The following is a 12,189-nucleotide window of genomic DNA, read 5'->3' as shown; positions in this document are numbered from 1 at the left end:
GCTCCTCCCGAGGGGAGGCGGAGGGGCAGGGGCTGAGCTCTGCTCTGGGACAGGGACAGGAGCCCAGGAAGGGCTGGAGCTGTGCCAGGGCTTGGGATGGAGCTCAGGGCAAGGTTCTTCCCCCCAAGGCTGCTGGCACTGCCCAGGCTCCCCAGGGAATGGGCCCGGCCCCAAGGCTGCCAGAGCTCCAGGAGCGTTTGGCCAGCGCTCTCAGGGATGCTCAGGGTGGGCTTGTTGGGGGGTCTGGGCAGGGCCAGGGGCTGCACTGATCATCCCTGAGGGTCCTTTCCACCTCAGGATATTCCACAGTTCTATGATTCAATTTAAAAAACTCAAGGGACCTAGCAAACCTCATGTTCAGCTTGTGAAACCAGAGCTTGGTTCTTGTTCCCCCTTAAGCCCAGCTGGTGCAGTGGCAGATTCAGGTCAGCTGGGGACAAGGCAAAGCACGGCCCTGGTGACCATCCCTGGGCCAAAGCCCAGCCTTGAGCATGTCAGTATTCTAATTCAGTGAGGCTTCAATCCCTCCATAATTAAACATCTAAACATCTTTGAAGTGCTCTACTGAAAACATATCTTTAAAATCAGGATCCTACTGGTGATTTTATAATTTATTAGGACCATATGATCATTGAATGGCCTGGGCTGGGGGGGATCTTAAAGACAACCACGTTCCACCCCCTGCCATGGCAGGGACACCTTCCACCATCCCAGGCTGCTCCAAGACCTGTCCAGCCTGGCCTTGGACACTTCCAGGGATCCAGGGGCAGCCACAGCTGCTCTGGGCACCCTGTGCCAGGGCCTGCCCACCCTCACAGCCAAGAATTTTTCCCTAATATCCAATTATCCCTGTCCTCTCTCAGTTTGAAGCCATTCCCCCTTGTCCTGTCACTCCAGACCCTTGGAAATTGTCTCTCTCCATGTTTCGTGCAGATGCCCGTGAGGCAAAGGCCACAATGAGGTCACCCTGAAGCTTCTCTTCTCCAGGCTGAACATTCCATTTCTCCCAGCCTTTCCTCTCAGCAGAGCTGCTCCATCCCTCTGAACATCCTGGTGGCCTCATCTGAATTTGCTCCAATTAAGCAGAAGTGAGAAACTCAGGGAGCAGTGACAATTCCCACAGTGGGGGAGTTCCCCTTGGTGCATTCAACCCGGTGATTTCTTCACTCATGGAAAACAGACAGTCAGATTTGATTGGAAAAAACTCTTCATTCCACTCAACTCCTGTAGTACGGAGATTGTGGGATGAATTAGAGCTTTAAATACCACCCTGAGCCTGGCTCTGCACAGCCCCTGCAGGCACAGAGCCAAGGGACAGATTGGGTGACACACGCTGCCGTTGAACAGGCTGATTTTCACACCACCCCCTGCAACCAGCTCCATGTTTGAAGGGTTTTTTCCCAGCATTTTGTGGAATAAATAAAGGTCTGAGTGAATTTGTTTGGAGAAAAATGTAATGGAGAGAGCAAAGGTTTGTTTACTTGAAGAACCTCAATGGAAAATACAGCATTTGCGGAGGAGGTTGGGTTATTGTGCCATCTTAAATTCCTAAATCTTTAATTCTTTTCATTCATTTCATAACAAAACATCTCTCATATGGAGGCTTCTCCCTGCCAGCAGTTTTGTTCCTGATTGAATCATTAACCTTGACATCTTTTGTGTAGAACATTAAATTAATCTTTTTGCCGTCATCTGGAATAATTAAAGTAAGGACACTTTGTCTAATGAGTTATAACAGCACAGTTCAAAGGGAGTCTTTCTTTTGTGGCATCATTGAATTAGCTGGATCCTTCCAGTCTGTTCCAATGAAATACAAAATGCCAGCTTGTAGGAGCTGATAGATCCCAGGATTATTACATACCTGACACAGACACTGTGGAAAATTCAGTTCTGCTCTGCAGTTTCAAAGAAGGCCAGGATCCCTCAGCTGATGAGGCCAGTTTTGGGAGGTTCAACAAGGCCATGGGCCAGGTCCTGGCCTTGGGTCACACCATTCCCCTGCAGCTCCAGGCCAGGGGAAGAGGGGCTGGAAAGCTGGAAAAGGTCCTGGAAGAGCTGGTGACGATCACTGAACTTGTGCCAGGTGGTCACTTTCCACCATCCCAGGCTGCTCCAAGCCCCATCCAGCCTGGCCTTGGACACTGCCAGGGATCCAGGGGCAGCCCCAGCTGCTCTGGGCACCCTGTGCCAGGGCCTGCCCACCCTCCCAGCCAACAATTCCTTCCCAATATCCCATCCAGCCCTGCCCTCTGGCACTGGGAGCCATTCCCTGTGTCCTGTCCCTCCAGGCTTTTGGAAATAGTCTCTGTCCATCTTTCCTGCCAGCTCCTTCAGGCCCTGGATGGTTTCAAGCTGTACCAGGGCAGGCTCAAATATTGGATATTAGGATACATTTTTTCATGGTTTCAAGCACTTAAGAGGTTTCCCAGGGTAGTGGTGGGAATTGTTCAAAAATTGTTCAAAAAAGGTGTGGATGTGGCACTTGGGGACGTGGTTTAATGGTGGCCTTGGCAGTGCAGGGGTAATGGTTAGACTGGATGATCTTAAGGGTCTTTTCCAGCCTTAATTCCATGATTCTATGGCCCTGTTTTATGTTTGTGTCTTAGCTCATGCTCAGGTTCTTCTTGGCCACGTGTTGTCCTTACAGACTACTTCCAACTGGGAATAAATAAATATAGAAAGCAAAGAATTCTCCAAATGCAAGAGTTCAAACAGTATTACAAAAAACTCACTAAGCCTTCCTTGAAATTAATATATGGACTTACATTTCTTGCCTCTTGCAGTTCTTACAACAATCACAGGCTTTAAAAGTATGAGAAGATCTGTCCATACTCTGCTTGTCCTGTTTCACCTCCCATTTTACATTTTCAAACTGGAAGGATTTTTCTGAGCCCCACTAAATGAAACATAAATTGAGTTCAAAGGAGCAGAATGTCCCTAATGTGGGAATGATCCAAGAAAGAAGCAGGAAATGTCTTAAAGGACTCTCAGCAGTTTCTTAGCGTTATTTACTCAGGGGATAAAACATCATCAAAGGATGTTTGTTCCTCTCTGGTTGAACATCAATCTGCCTTATATCACATTACTCTGAGATTTAGCTCATACAAACAGAAATTAGTCCAAGCAAATCTCTGCCCCGAGAGTTGCCAACTGCATTTCTTCTGTTTCAGACAGCAAAGACTGATGAAAAATTGGAGATAAAACCTCCCATTTCTGTATTACCCTTTAGTTTGGCTTCTTATATATACTTAATTTGAAATTAGTCATGATGAGGTCAGAACACGATGCTGGGTGTTTGTCCTGCTGACTGAAAAAGTAGAACCCAAAACCTGCAAGGAAGGCAATTCTCTTCAACTTAAATCCACTTTTCATATCAAGAAAGTTGTGGGTGTTTTTTATATCTGGAATCAAAGGACAGGATTTACTGATTTTTTTTTTTCTTAGTTTTAAGGAAATCTGTGGATTGCACAGCTCTTAATCTCACTGCCATCTGAAACAATTGGTCAGTTTTGCAAACAAAACTAAATATTTCTACAAGGAAAAGTTTGTGTTGGCCCCGTGTGACCCTTCAGGGATAGAAAGGACCCATCAGGAAACGGCGACATTCTAAACTCAAATATTTGTCCTGCTTTAAGCCTCCAGTGAATCTTGTCATGACATCTTTGTCCTGGCTGAGGTTTAGGGATAGGGAGGTCCCAGGGAAGGAGCTGCTCCTGCAGATTTTGAAATAAATGAGAATGAATCCATCTCCATGCTGCTGATAATCAATTATCTGAGGCTTTTCTTGCCTCAGTCAAGGGCCAGCTCAGCAGAGAGCCCCCAGCTGTCCTGGGAAATGCAGGTGGACAGAAGAAATCCACTTTCCAACCAATTAAATCTGTGAGGTCAGCAGGGAAATAATCCAAAATCACGACAAGTTGTGTTGATGTCACCAGCTCAGCAATGCAGATAAATGATGATATTTTACCCCAGCATGTTTAGAGCCAGTAAGGACCAATTTAGCTGGAGGCAAAGAATGTTCCTGGAACTCCTGTGGGCCATGGCTGTGCACACATGGATGTGCTTCCCAGGGTCTGTGCCTCTGACTGTACTCATTCCTTTCCTTTCCCAGTACATTCCGTGCTGGGATCAGCTCTGCAGTGAGGAGAATTATTTAAAACCTCCCTGCAGTGTGAAATTCCTACACAAATATAGAATTATTGCACAGGGAGCGAACGTGAATAATCATGGCAGTGATGCAGATACAAGGAATGCACCTGCTGCCCTTCTCTCCTGGGAGAAGATCCAAGTTTTCCTGTGGAGTTTGGGATATTTCAGAGAGGAACAAAACAGCTTTGGTTCTGTCCCTCTGCTCCACTCTGATGAATCCCCACTTAGAGCACCAGGGCCAGGTCTGTGTTCCCCAGCAGAGCAGGGACAGGGACTGGCTGGAGAGAGCCCAGAGGAGGCCACAGAGAGGACTGGAGTGATGGAGAACCTGGCTAAACACCAAGGGAATTGGGATTGTCCAGCCTGGAGAGGAGAAGGCTCCAGGGAGAGCTCAGAGCCCCTTGCAGGGCCTAAAGGGGCTCCAGGAGAGCTGGAGAGGGACTGGGGACAAGGCCTGCAGGGACAGGACACAGGGAATGGCTTCCCACTGAAAAAGTGGAATTTAGATGGGATATTGGGAAGGAATTCCTCCCTGTGAGGGTGGGGAGCGCCTGGAGTGGATTTCCCAACCAGCTGGGGCTGCCCCTGGATCCCTGGCAGTGTCCAAGGCCCGGCTGGATGGGGCTTGGAGCAGCCTGGGATGGTTTGAGGTGTCCCTGCCATGGCAGGGGTGGCACTGGATGATCTCCAAGTTCCTTTCCAACCCAAACCATTGTGGGATTCTCCTAAAACAAGTGGATGAGCCCACATGTCTCAGTGTTGGGGCAAATGAGCCCTGGGCTGTCCGTGAAGGGAAGGGGAATAAATGCAGCAGAGTAGGGACTGTCCCTTCTCTGGGGCAGGATGGGATTGTCCATGGAACAGGATGGGATTGTCCCCATGGAACAGGCCAGGATTGTCCCCATGGAACAGGATGGGATTGTCCCCATGGAACAGGCCGGGATTGTCCCCATGGAACAAGCTGGGACTGTCCATGGGACAGGCTGGGATTCTCCACGTGGAACAGGCCGGGATTGTCCCCATGGGACAGGCTGGGATTCCAGGATCTCAATCCTGTGCAGAAGCAGCTCCCAGAGTGTTAGCAGAGCAGCCCAGGAGAGGGACTGGCTTTGCCTCTCAGCAGAGGAGGATTTGGCACAGCCCCAAAACTGAGGAATTTTCTTCCTTAATGCTCCACTGACCATCCCGAGGTCAGGGGAGTTATGTGACCAATTCATAGCCAAATATAAAGAGATTTAATGACAAAGGAGCCTCCAGAAGGATTAGGAATCTTCTGTTACCTTGCTTTTTACTGACCTCTGCTTCTGGGCTGAGGTGAACTCATTCCAGATGGAACAGCTCTGGGAAAAGCAAGCCAGAGGTCAGCAGGCTTGGCTGGTTGGGAATTGTCCTTTCCCTTTGTCAGTGGATCCCTACCTTTGCTTGGAAGGATAAATTAATTCTAAAAAGAACTTGAGCATCCCTCTGGTTTCCTTTCTCACCTGCAATCTCCAGCTGGAACATCTTGGTTCCCCCATCATCCTCAGGGAGAAAATACCTCAAATTCCTATTTAAGATCCCCCTGTGCACCATGGCTGTGGCAAAATGCACAAATCCACCCAGAAAACATTCCTGCAGTGAGAAGGGGGAGGATGTGTCTGAGGGAATTCCTTGGGAATGTCACTGAAGGCAATGGATCTTCAAGGCTCCTCCAGTTCTGTTCCAGGTCCCAGAAATGCTGTCAAGGATTCCCAGCATGGATCCAGGGACCTCTCTGGATCCACATCCAGCCTTTTCCTCTGGGATTTGGGGAAAAGCCCTTCCAGTGAGGTATCTCAGACCTGTGGGCTGAGGGCCTCTGGTTCCCACATTATTTGATCAGAAAATTATTATTTTCAGAGTTGTTTCAGTCCCAGAGGGTCACTCTGACATAGAGAATAATGAAATAAATCCCTTATTGAGATTCTCATCTCTTCCAAACATCCCTGAAAATTATCCTAAAGCTTCCCAAAAGCACCTTTCCATGTCTTTAGAGGATGCACAGGAATAACTGAAGTTTCAGGACTGAAGTTTGAAGGTTTTAGATAGCAAGTGCACTAATTTTCTCTTTGAGAAGCTTCTTTTTACAGATGAAAAGCAGTAAAACAGTGAAACAATGCTTTTCCAGAAGAGAGTGGTAATGTCAAGGGTTGATGCATTATGATGGTACCAACACATAAATATCTTTTCTTTAAGAGTCTTTACAGCCTTTATTTCACACTAATTCCAACAATAAGGATTTTAATAATCTGCTACTCTGATGGCAACCTTGAAATTGCCATTTACAACACTGACTTCAAACTGATTGGAAAAAAGCTGCTCCTTGATATTTCCATGGCACTTTTTAGCATAAATATCTGACCAAAAGATAAGTATTTCTTTAACCTTCCCTCTCAAGATCTCTAAAAACACGACAATTATTACCAAACCTTCACAAGTTTACCACTAAATACTTCAAAGGAATTACAGGTGGAATATTGCTCAAGGCTGAATGGTTCTAGTGGTAAACTGTTTCTTGATTAAAACCTTGAAATGCTCTTTTTTTGGGGGGAGCATTTATTCACACATGGATCAGCCCATCATAACACCCTGAAGCTTTTCCCACTTCTTTATATGTAAATTATTATTTTCTGGCCCCTTACTGACAGTGGGATTTTGAGGATTAATTGTTCCTATGCTAATTTTAGAATTATTTTAAGCTCCTCTATCAGAAAAGCAGCTACAGTGAAACTGTGCAGAGTTGCCTTCAATAGGGATTGTTTGCAGGTAACAAATATCTAGAAAATAAATTCTTGATTTATTGGGCTTTTTTAACAAAAACCTGGAGAAATTATTATACAGGAAAGCTTTGTGAAAAGACAGATAATTTGATTGTACAACATTGAAAAATATTTGATTGCCAGTCTGACTAATTAATGAATTAAAGCAAATTATTGAGATAAATCCATTTTGTTACCTGCTGTGTGAACCTCGATGGGAAGCAGCAGCAGCAGCAGCCAGAAATGGCTCCTGGGATCCCGTTTTCCCCTGGGATCCTGTTTTCCCCAGGCCATTCCAGGGGCAGGATTGATGTTATTGCTGGACGTGGGAGAACACAAAAACCTCGGGTCTCTGGTTCTGCAGCACCTGCCCCAGAACACAAAAGGATCTGGGATTTGCATTTGTAAAGCAAAAATGATCCCAGGAGTTCCCAAACTGCAGATTGGAAGGGCAAAGCTGGGGTGGGTCTAGAACCAGGAAATAGGAGAGAATCACAGAATTCCAGAATCATTTGGCTTGGAAGAGCCCTCCAAGGTCATTGAGCCCATCCCGTGCCCCATTCCCACCTTGTCCCCAGCCCAGAGCCCTGGGTGCCACATCCTGGTGTTCCTTGGGCACCTCCAGGGATGGGCACTCCAAACCTCCCTGGGCAGCCCCTGCCAAGGCCTGAGCTCCCTTTCCATGGGGAAATTCCTCCTGATGTCCACCCTGAGCCTCCCCTGGCCCAGCCTGAGGCCGTTCCCTCTCCTCCTGTCCCTGTTCCCTGGGAGCAGAGCCCGACCCCCCCGGCTGTCCCCTCCTGGCAGGGACTTGTGCAGAGCCAGAAGGGCCCCCTGAGCCTCCTTTGCTCCAGGCTGAGCCCCTTTCCCAGCTCCCTCAGCCCCTCCCTGGTGCTCCAGACCCTTCCCAGTTCCCACTCACATCCCAAGGTTCCTCAAGACATTCAGTGAATTGGGGCCCTGGATTTTGAGGATGCAGAATTGATGTTTAATTCTCCATTGATCTCTGCTCCGTGTCTCCACAGACATGAACACCTCCATGGTGAGAGGAATGAGGGTTTGTCTTTACAAACAAGCTGTGGGACTGCTGATAAGATGCAGGTATCATGAGAGACAACAGAAACAATGGGATGGATTCCACTGAAAGGTGAAAGAGGCACTGAAAGAGCACCATGAATTCCATAAGAGTTAAGAATTAAGAAGGGATTATGCATTGGGAGGGGGGGGAAGGTATGGAAGGTATCAGGAATTCCAGGAAGTCTGTACCTCTCAAACACCTCAGCCTATGGGGAAAGAGAGAAGGGACAAGGGACCGGGAATTAGGATAAAAAGGAGGCTGCGCCCTCCAAAAATTTGAGAGACCCCAGGGGAATGCCCCATGGCCTCTCCCTTTATTCGAATAAAGAAAAAGGGCTCCTCTGTCTCCTTTTTGGACATAAACCTCTGGTGTTTGTGGATTGATTTTCCTGACGATGGGAAACACAAGGGGGACTCACAGCACCCAGGTGATGCTCCCAGACACAGCTCCAGCTCTTCTCACTGCAGTGATTTCTTGGAAAAGTCACTTGATTCCAAGGCAAGGAGCAAGGATGTGTTGCCATCCCCTGCGGGCACTTTCCCCCTCACAAGAAATGAGCTGTAAACCTTGCAGCAGCCCAAATAACTTTTCCCTGATGGTTTTGAGGTGCTCTCAAAGCCAGGAATTTGGGGCAGCAGAGGCTCGGGAGGTTCCCAGCCCAGCTGGGTCAGTGGGAGCAGGGGCTCTGCATTGTCTCACCCAGAACCTGCTGGGTGGAGACTTTCCCTCCATTCACCTGGAAATAATACAGCTAAATCCTAGACCTGATTATGAGTCCAAATGGCTTTTCTGAAAGAAAATGACACAAATGCCTGGAGTTCCGTGGGATCACAATCCCACAGAGGAGATTAAGATTTTCCCAGGTGCATTTTCTCTTTGTAGAAAGGCCCAGTCTTGCCCCAGGCAATGGACTCAGATGTGGATGTGCGAGTTCTGTGTTTTCCTGGAGGTCTTGAACCCAAATCCTGACCTAAAACCTGAGTTTCCCTGAAATCTGTGACTCACAAACCCTGCTCAGCCTCTTGGTTTTTCAGGTGTCGCTTCTTTCCCTGCTGCATCGAACTGGAAGAGGCCTCAAGCTGTGCCGGAGGGGTTCAGGTTGGATATCAGGAAAAATGTCTCCACTGAAAGAGTGGTCAGGCATTGGAATGTCCAGGGAAGTGGTGGAGTCACCATCCCTGGAAGAGCTCAAGAAACCAGCAGATGTGGCACTTTGGTACTTGGGGATGTGGTTTAGAGGGATTAGGTGGGGATTCGGTCAAAATTTGGATTTGATGATCTTGGGAGTCTTTTCCAACCTCAGTGATTCTGTGGAATCCCAAGACCCCTCCCTAAAAAAAATTGTATTTTACAAATATTGAAATTCAAGGTCTGCTCTGCCAGTGGTGATCTCCACTCCTCGGCAATCCAAGGTTAAGGGGGAAATAACCGAGGGAAAGTTTGGGAATACAAAAGGCGAGAGAAGGAAAGAGCAGACAGGGAGATGTTGCAGCTCAGAGAGCAGAGGGAAGAACAACCCCTGAGGCATGAAGTTCTACTGGATGCTCCTGCCTTGGGGTGTGGTGAGAAGTGCTGAGGGAAGGTCAAACTCTGTGTGTGGATCCTGCACACCCTCATTGCTGGCATTGCATTCCTCACAGAGGCTTTTCTCTGGGGGTAATTAACGCCTCCTGATTCGGGCTTTGCTCTGGAAGGCTGCAGGGTGTTTTCTTCTGAGGGATTCCCTTGGTGGAATCTCCTTTAAGGAACTCCAGGGAGCCATTAGCAGGTAGTTATCTAAATTGTGTGTTATCAGGCCCAGGCAGAGGATTTGCAGGTGTTCTGTTTGTAACACCTCAGGAAGGCCCTACCTCGGCTTAAATTAAAGGTAAAGCAGATATCCCTTCCTGCTCTAAACTGCTCCAGCAGGGAATATTCCCTGAAGGAAGAGGGAAATCTGTCTTCCCTTTTCCTCTCCATCAGCAGGAAGGAGCTCTAGATTTCACGGAGGGGCTCTGAGCAGGGGAGGGCACAGAACTGTGGCAGTGTCATTGCCCCCATGGTTTATGGACTGGTTTTTAGGCTCCTGCATCTTCTTGCAGATATCCCCGAGCAGTCTGATCCCTGCAGCCCATTTCTCTCTCCAGCCCAAAAATTCTCGCTGAAATGATGCTGCAGGTGATGTAATGTTAATATAAATTATCTTCAACCCAAATTCTCTCCTTGGCTGAGCAGGAAAGAGCATGAACCGCAGAATTTTGGCCCCCGTGTGACACAAACCTGTGCTGAGCTGTTTGAGGAAGGACAAGTTCAGTAATCCCAGCACAGCACTGAGCCCCTGCCCACACCAAATCATTCTTGGTGTGAGAGGAGTCAGAGGCCAGCCTTGAAAGGAATGAGAGATAACAGCAAAAATCCTTGGAGAAGGAGCAACAGCAGAGTTCATGAGGCTGTGAGTCACAGGAGACTCTGTCTGCCAGGGGGCTGTGTGGAACCAGATCATTATTAGTGACCCAAAGGCTCATAACGTTCATTCTTTCTAAAATCTCTTGCCACCTTCAAGGGATTAATCACCACAGATGCCTGGGGGAGTTAAGTTCATGTTTTTCCAGGTGTTGAGGAATAGAGAAAAGATGCCCCATCCCTGGAAGTGTCCAAGGCCAGGCTGGACAAAACTTGGAGTAACCTGGTCTGGTGGAAGGTGTCTGTGCCCATGGAGGGGGTGGAATGGAATGATCTTCAAGGTCTCTTCCAATCCAAACAGTTGTGTGACTTTATAGAGGGAACAGGATCTTTTTTTCAGGTTCGGCCTGGCAGGAGGACACTGAGGGCAGGAATGTCCTGGGGACCTTTGGCACCCCCAGCCTCACGGAGCTGCTGGCTCACTCCTTCCCTGGCTGAAGAGATCTCAGGTGAGTCGATGACTTCAACGTGTCACCTGGGCCATGCCTTTCTTAGCATCCCAAAATATCCTGGGGATGGGAAGGGACCCCCAGGGATGATCAGTGCAGCCCTTGCTCGTGCCCAGACCCCCCAACAAGCCCACCCTGAGCATCCCTGAGAGCGCTGTCCAAACGCTCCTGGAGCTCTGGCAGCCTTGGGGCCGGGCCCATTCCCTGGGGAGCCTGGGCAGTGCCAGCAGCCTCGGGGGGAAGAACCTTGCCCTGAGATCCATCCCAAGCCCTGGCACAGCTCCAGCCCTTCCTGGGCCCTGTCACTGTTTTCCAGAGAGTTCTTCCATGTGCAGCACTTTTCCCTACCAGGAGCTGCCCACGGAAGATCCTGGTGCTGCTGATGGATCCCTCCGTGCTGGGAAACCTCACCTGGAGAGGACTGGAGTCCTTCCCCTGTCTGCACCTCCTTCAGCAGCACCAGGGCATCCTCTGGGGTTCCTGCAGATGGATATTTATGGGATTTAAGTTCTCCCAAGGACTTAACAAACCCCTGCCAGTTTAGAGCCTGGATGCTCTGGCTGGTGTAGATAGGAATGAGCTGAGTTAGGTTTTATCCTCCTGCTCCAAAAGAGGTGAGTTCAGAGTAGGCAGCTCAGAGCAGCAAGGCTGTAAAGCACAAAAATGTGAACATTTAATGAACTGAAGTGAGACGAAAATGTCACTGATACCAAGGATTTCCTGGTATGCACCTCTGTTTTCCACCTGTTGAATTAGGGCAGCATGGGCTGGTGCTCTTCAAAAGAGAGCTGTGACTACAAGAACCAGCTCTGTCACACCCTTAGTAACACAGCAAGGGTTGGTAGTGTTAATATTTAATATTAAAGTGGCCTTTTTTAGGTTTTTTTCCAGCAAGCCAGGCCTGATGTGAGCAGGTTGGAATCCTCCACCCCCTCCCCAGGACATCTTGGACTGGTCAAGGGATTTTTTATTAAAAAATTATTTTATCAAGCTTATTTTATTATTTTGATTATTTTATCAAGAGATTTTTATTCCCATCCATTCCCAGATCCAGGCACCCCAGAGATCCTCTGATGTGGTCAAACCTTCTTTGGGGATTACTAAATATATGGAATATTTGAGGTGAACAGCTTCCACCTGACCCCAAGGGGTGTTTGTGCCCTCACTGAGAGCAAAGCCAAGGCAAAGATTTGGGAATCACCAAATGGGATCAGCCAGAAATGGCTCAATCCAGAGTTCTTGTGGAGCTGACCAGGATTTTCTACATTTTCCTCTTTTTTTAAAAAAAACAAAA

The sequence above is a fragment of the Cyanistes caeruleus genome, chromosome 25 (assembly GCF_971803275.1).
Source record: "Cyanistes caeruleus chromosome 25, bCyaCae1.hap1.1, whole genome shotgun sequence".
NCBI classification, from domain to species: Eukaryota; Metazoa; Chordata; class Aves; order Passeriformes; family Paridae; genus Cyanistes; species Cyanistes caeruleus.
Note: the sequence above shows the minus strand (reverse complement) of the source record.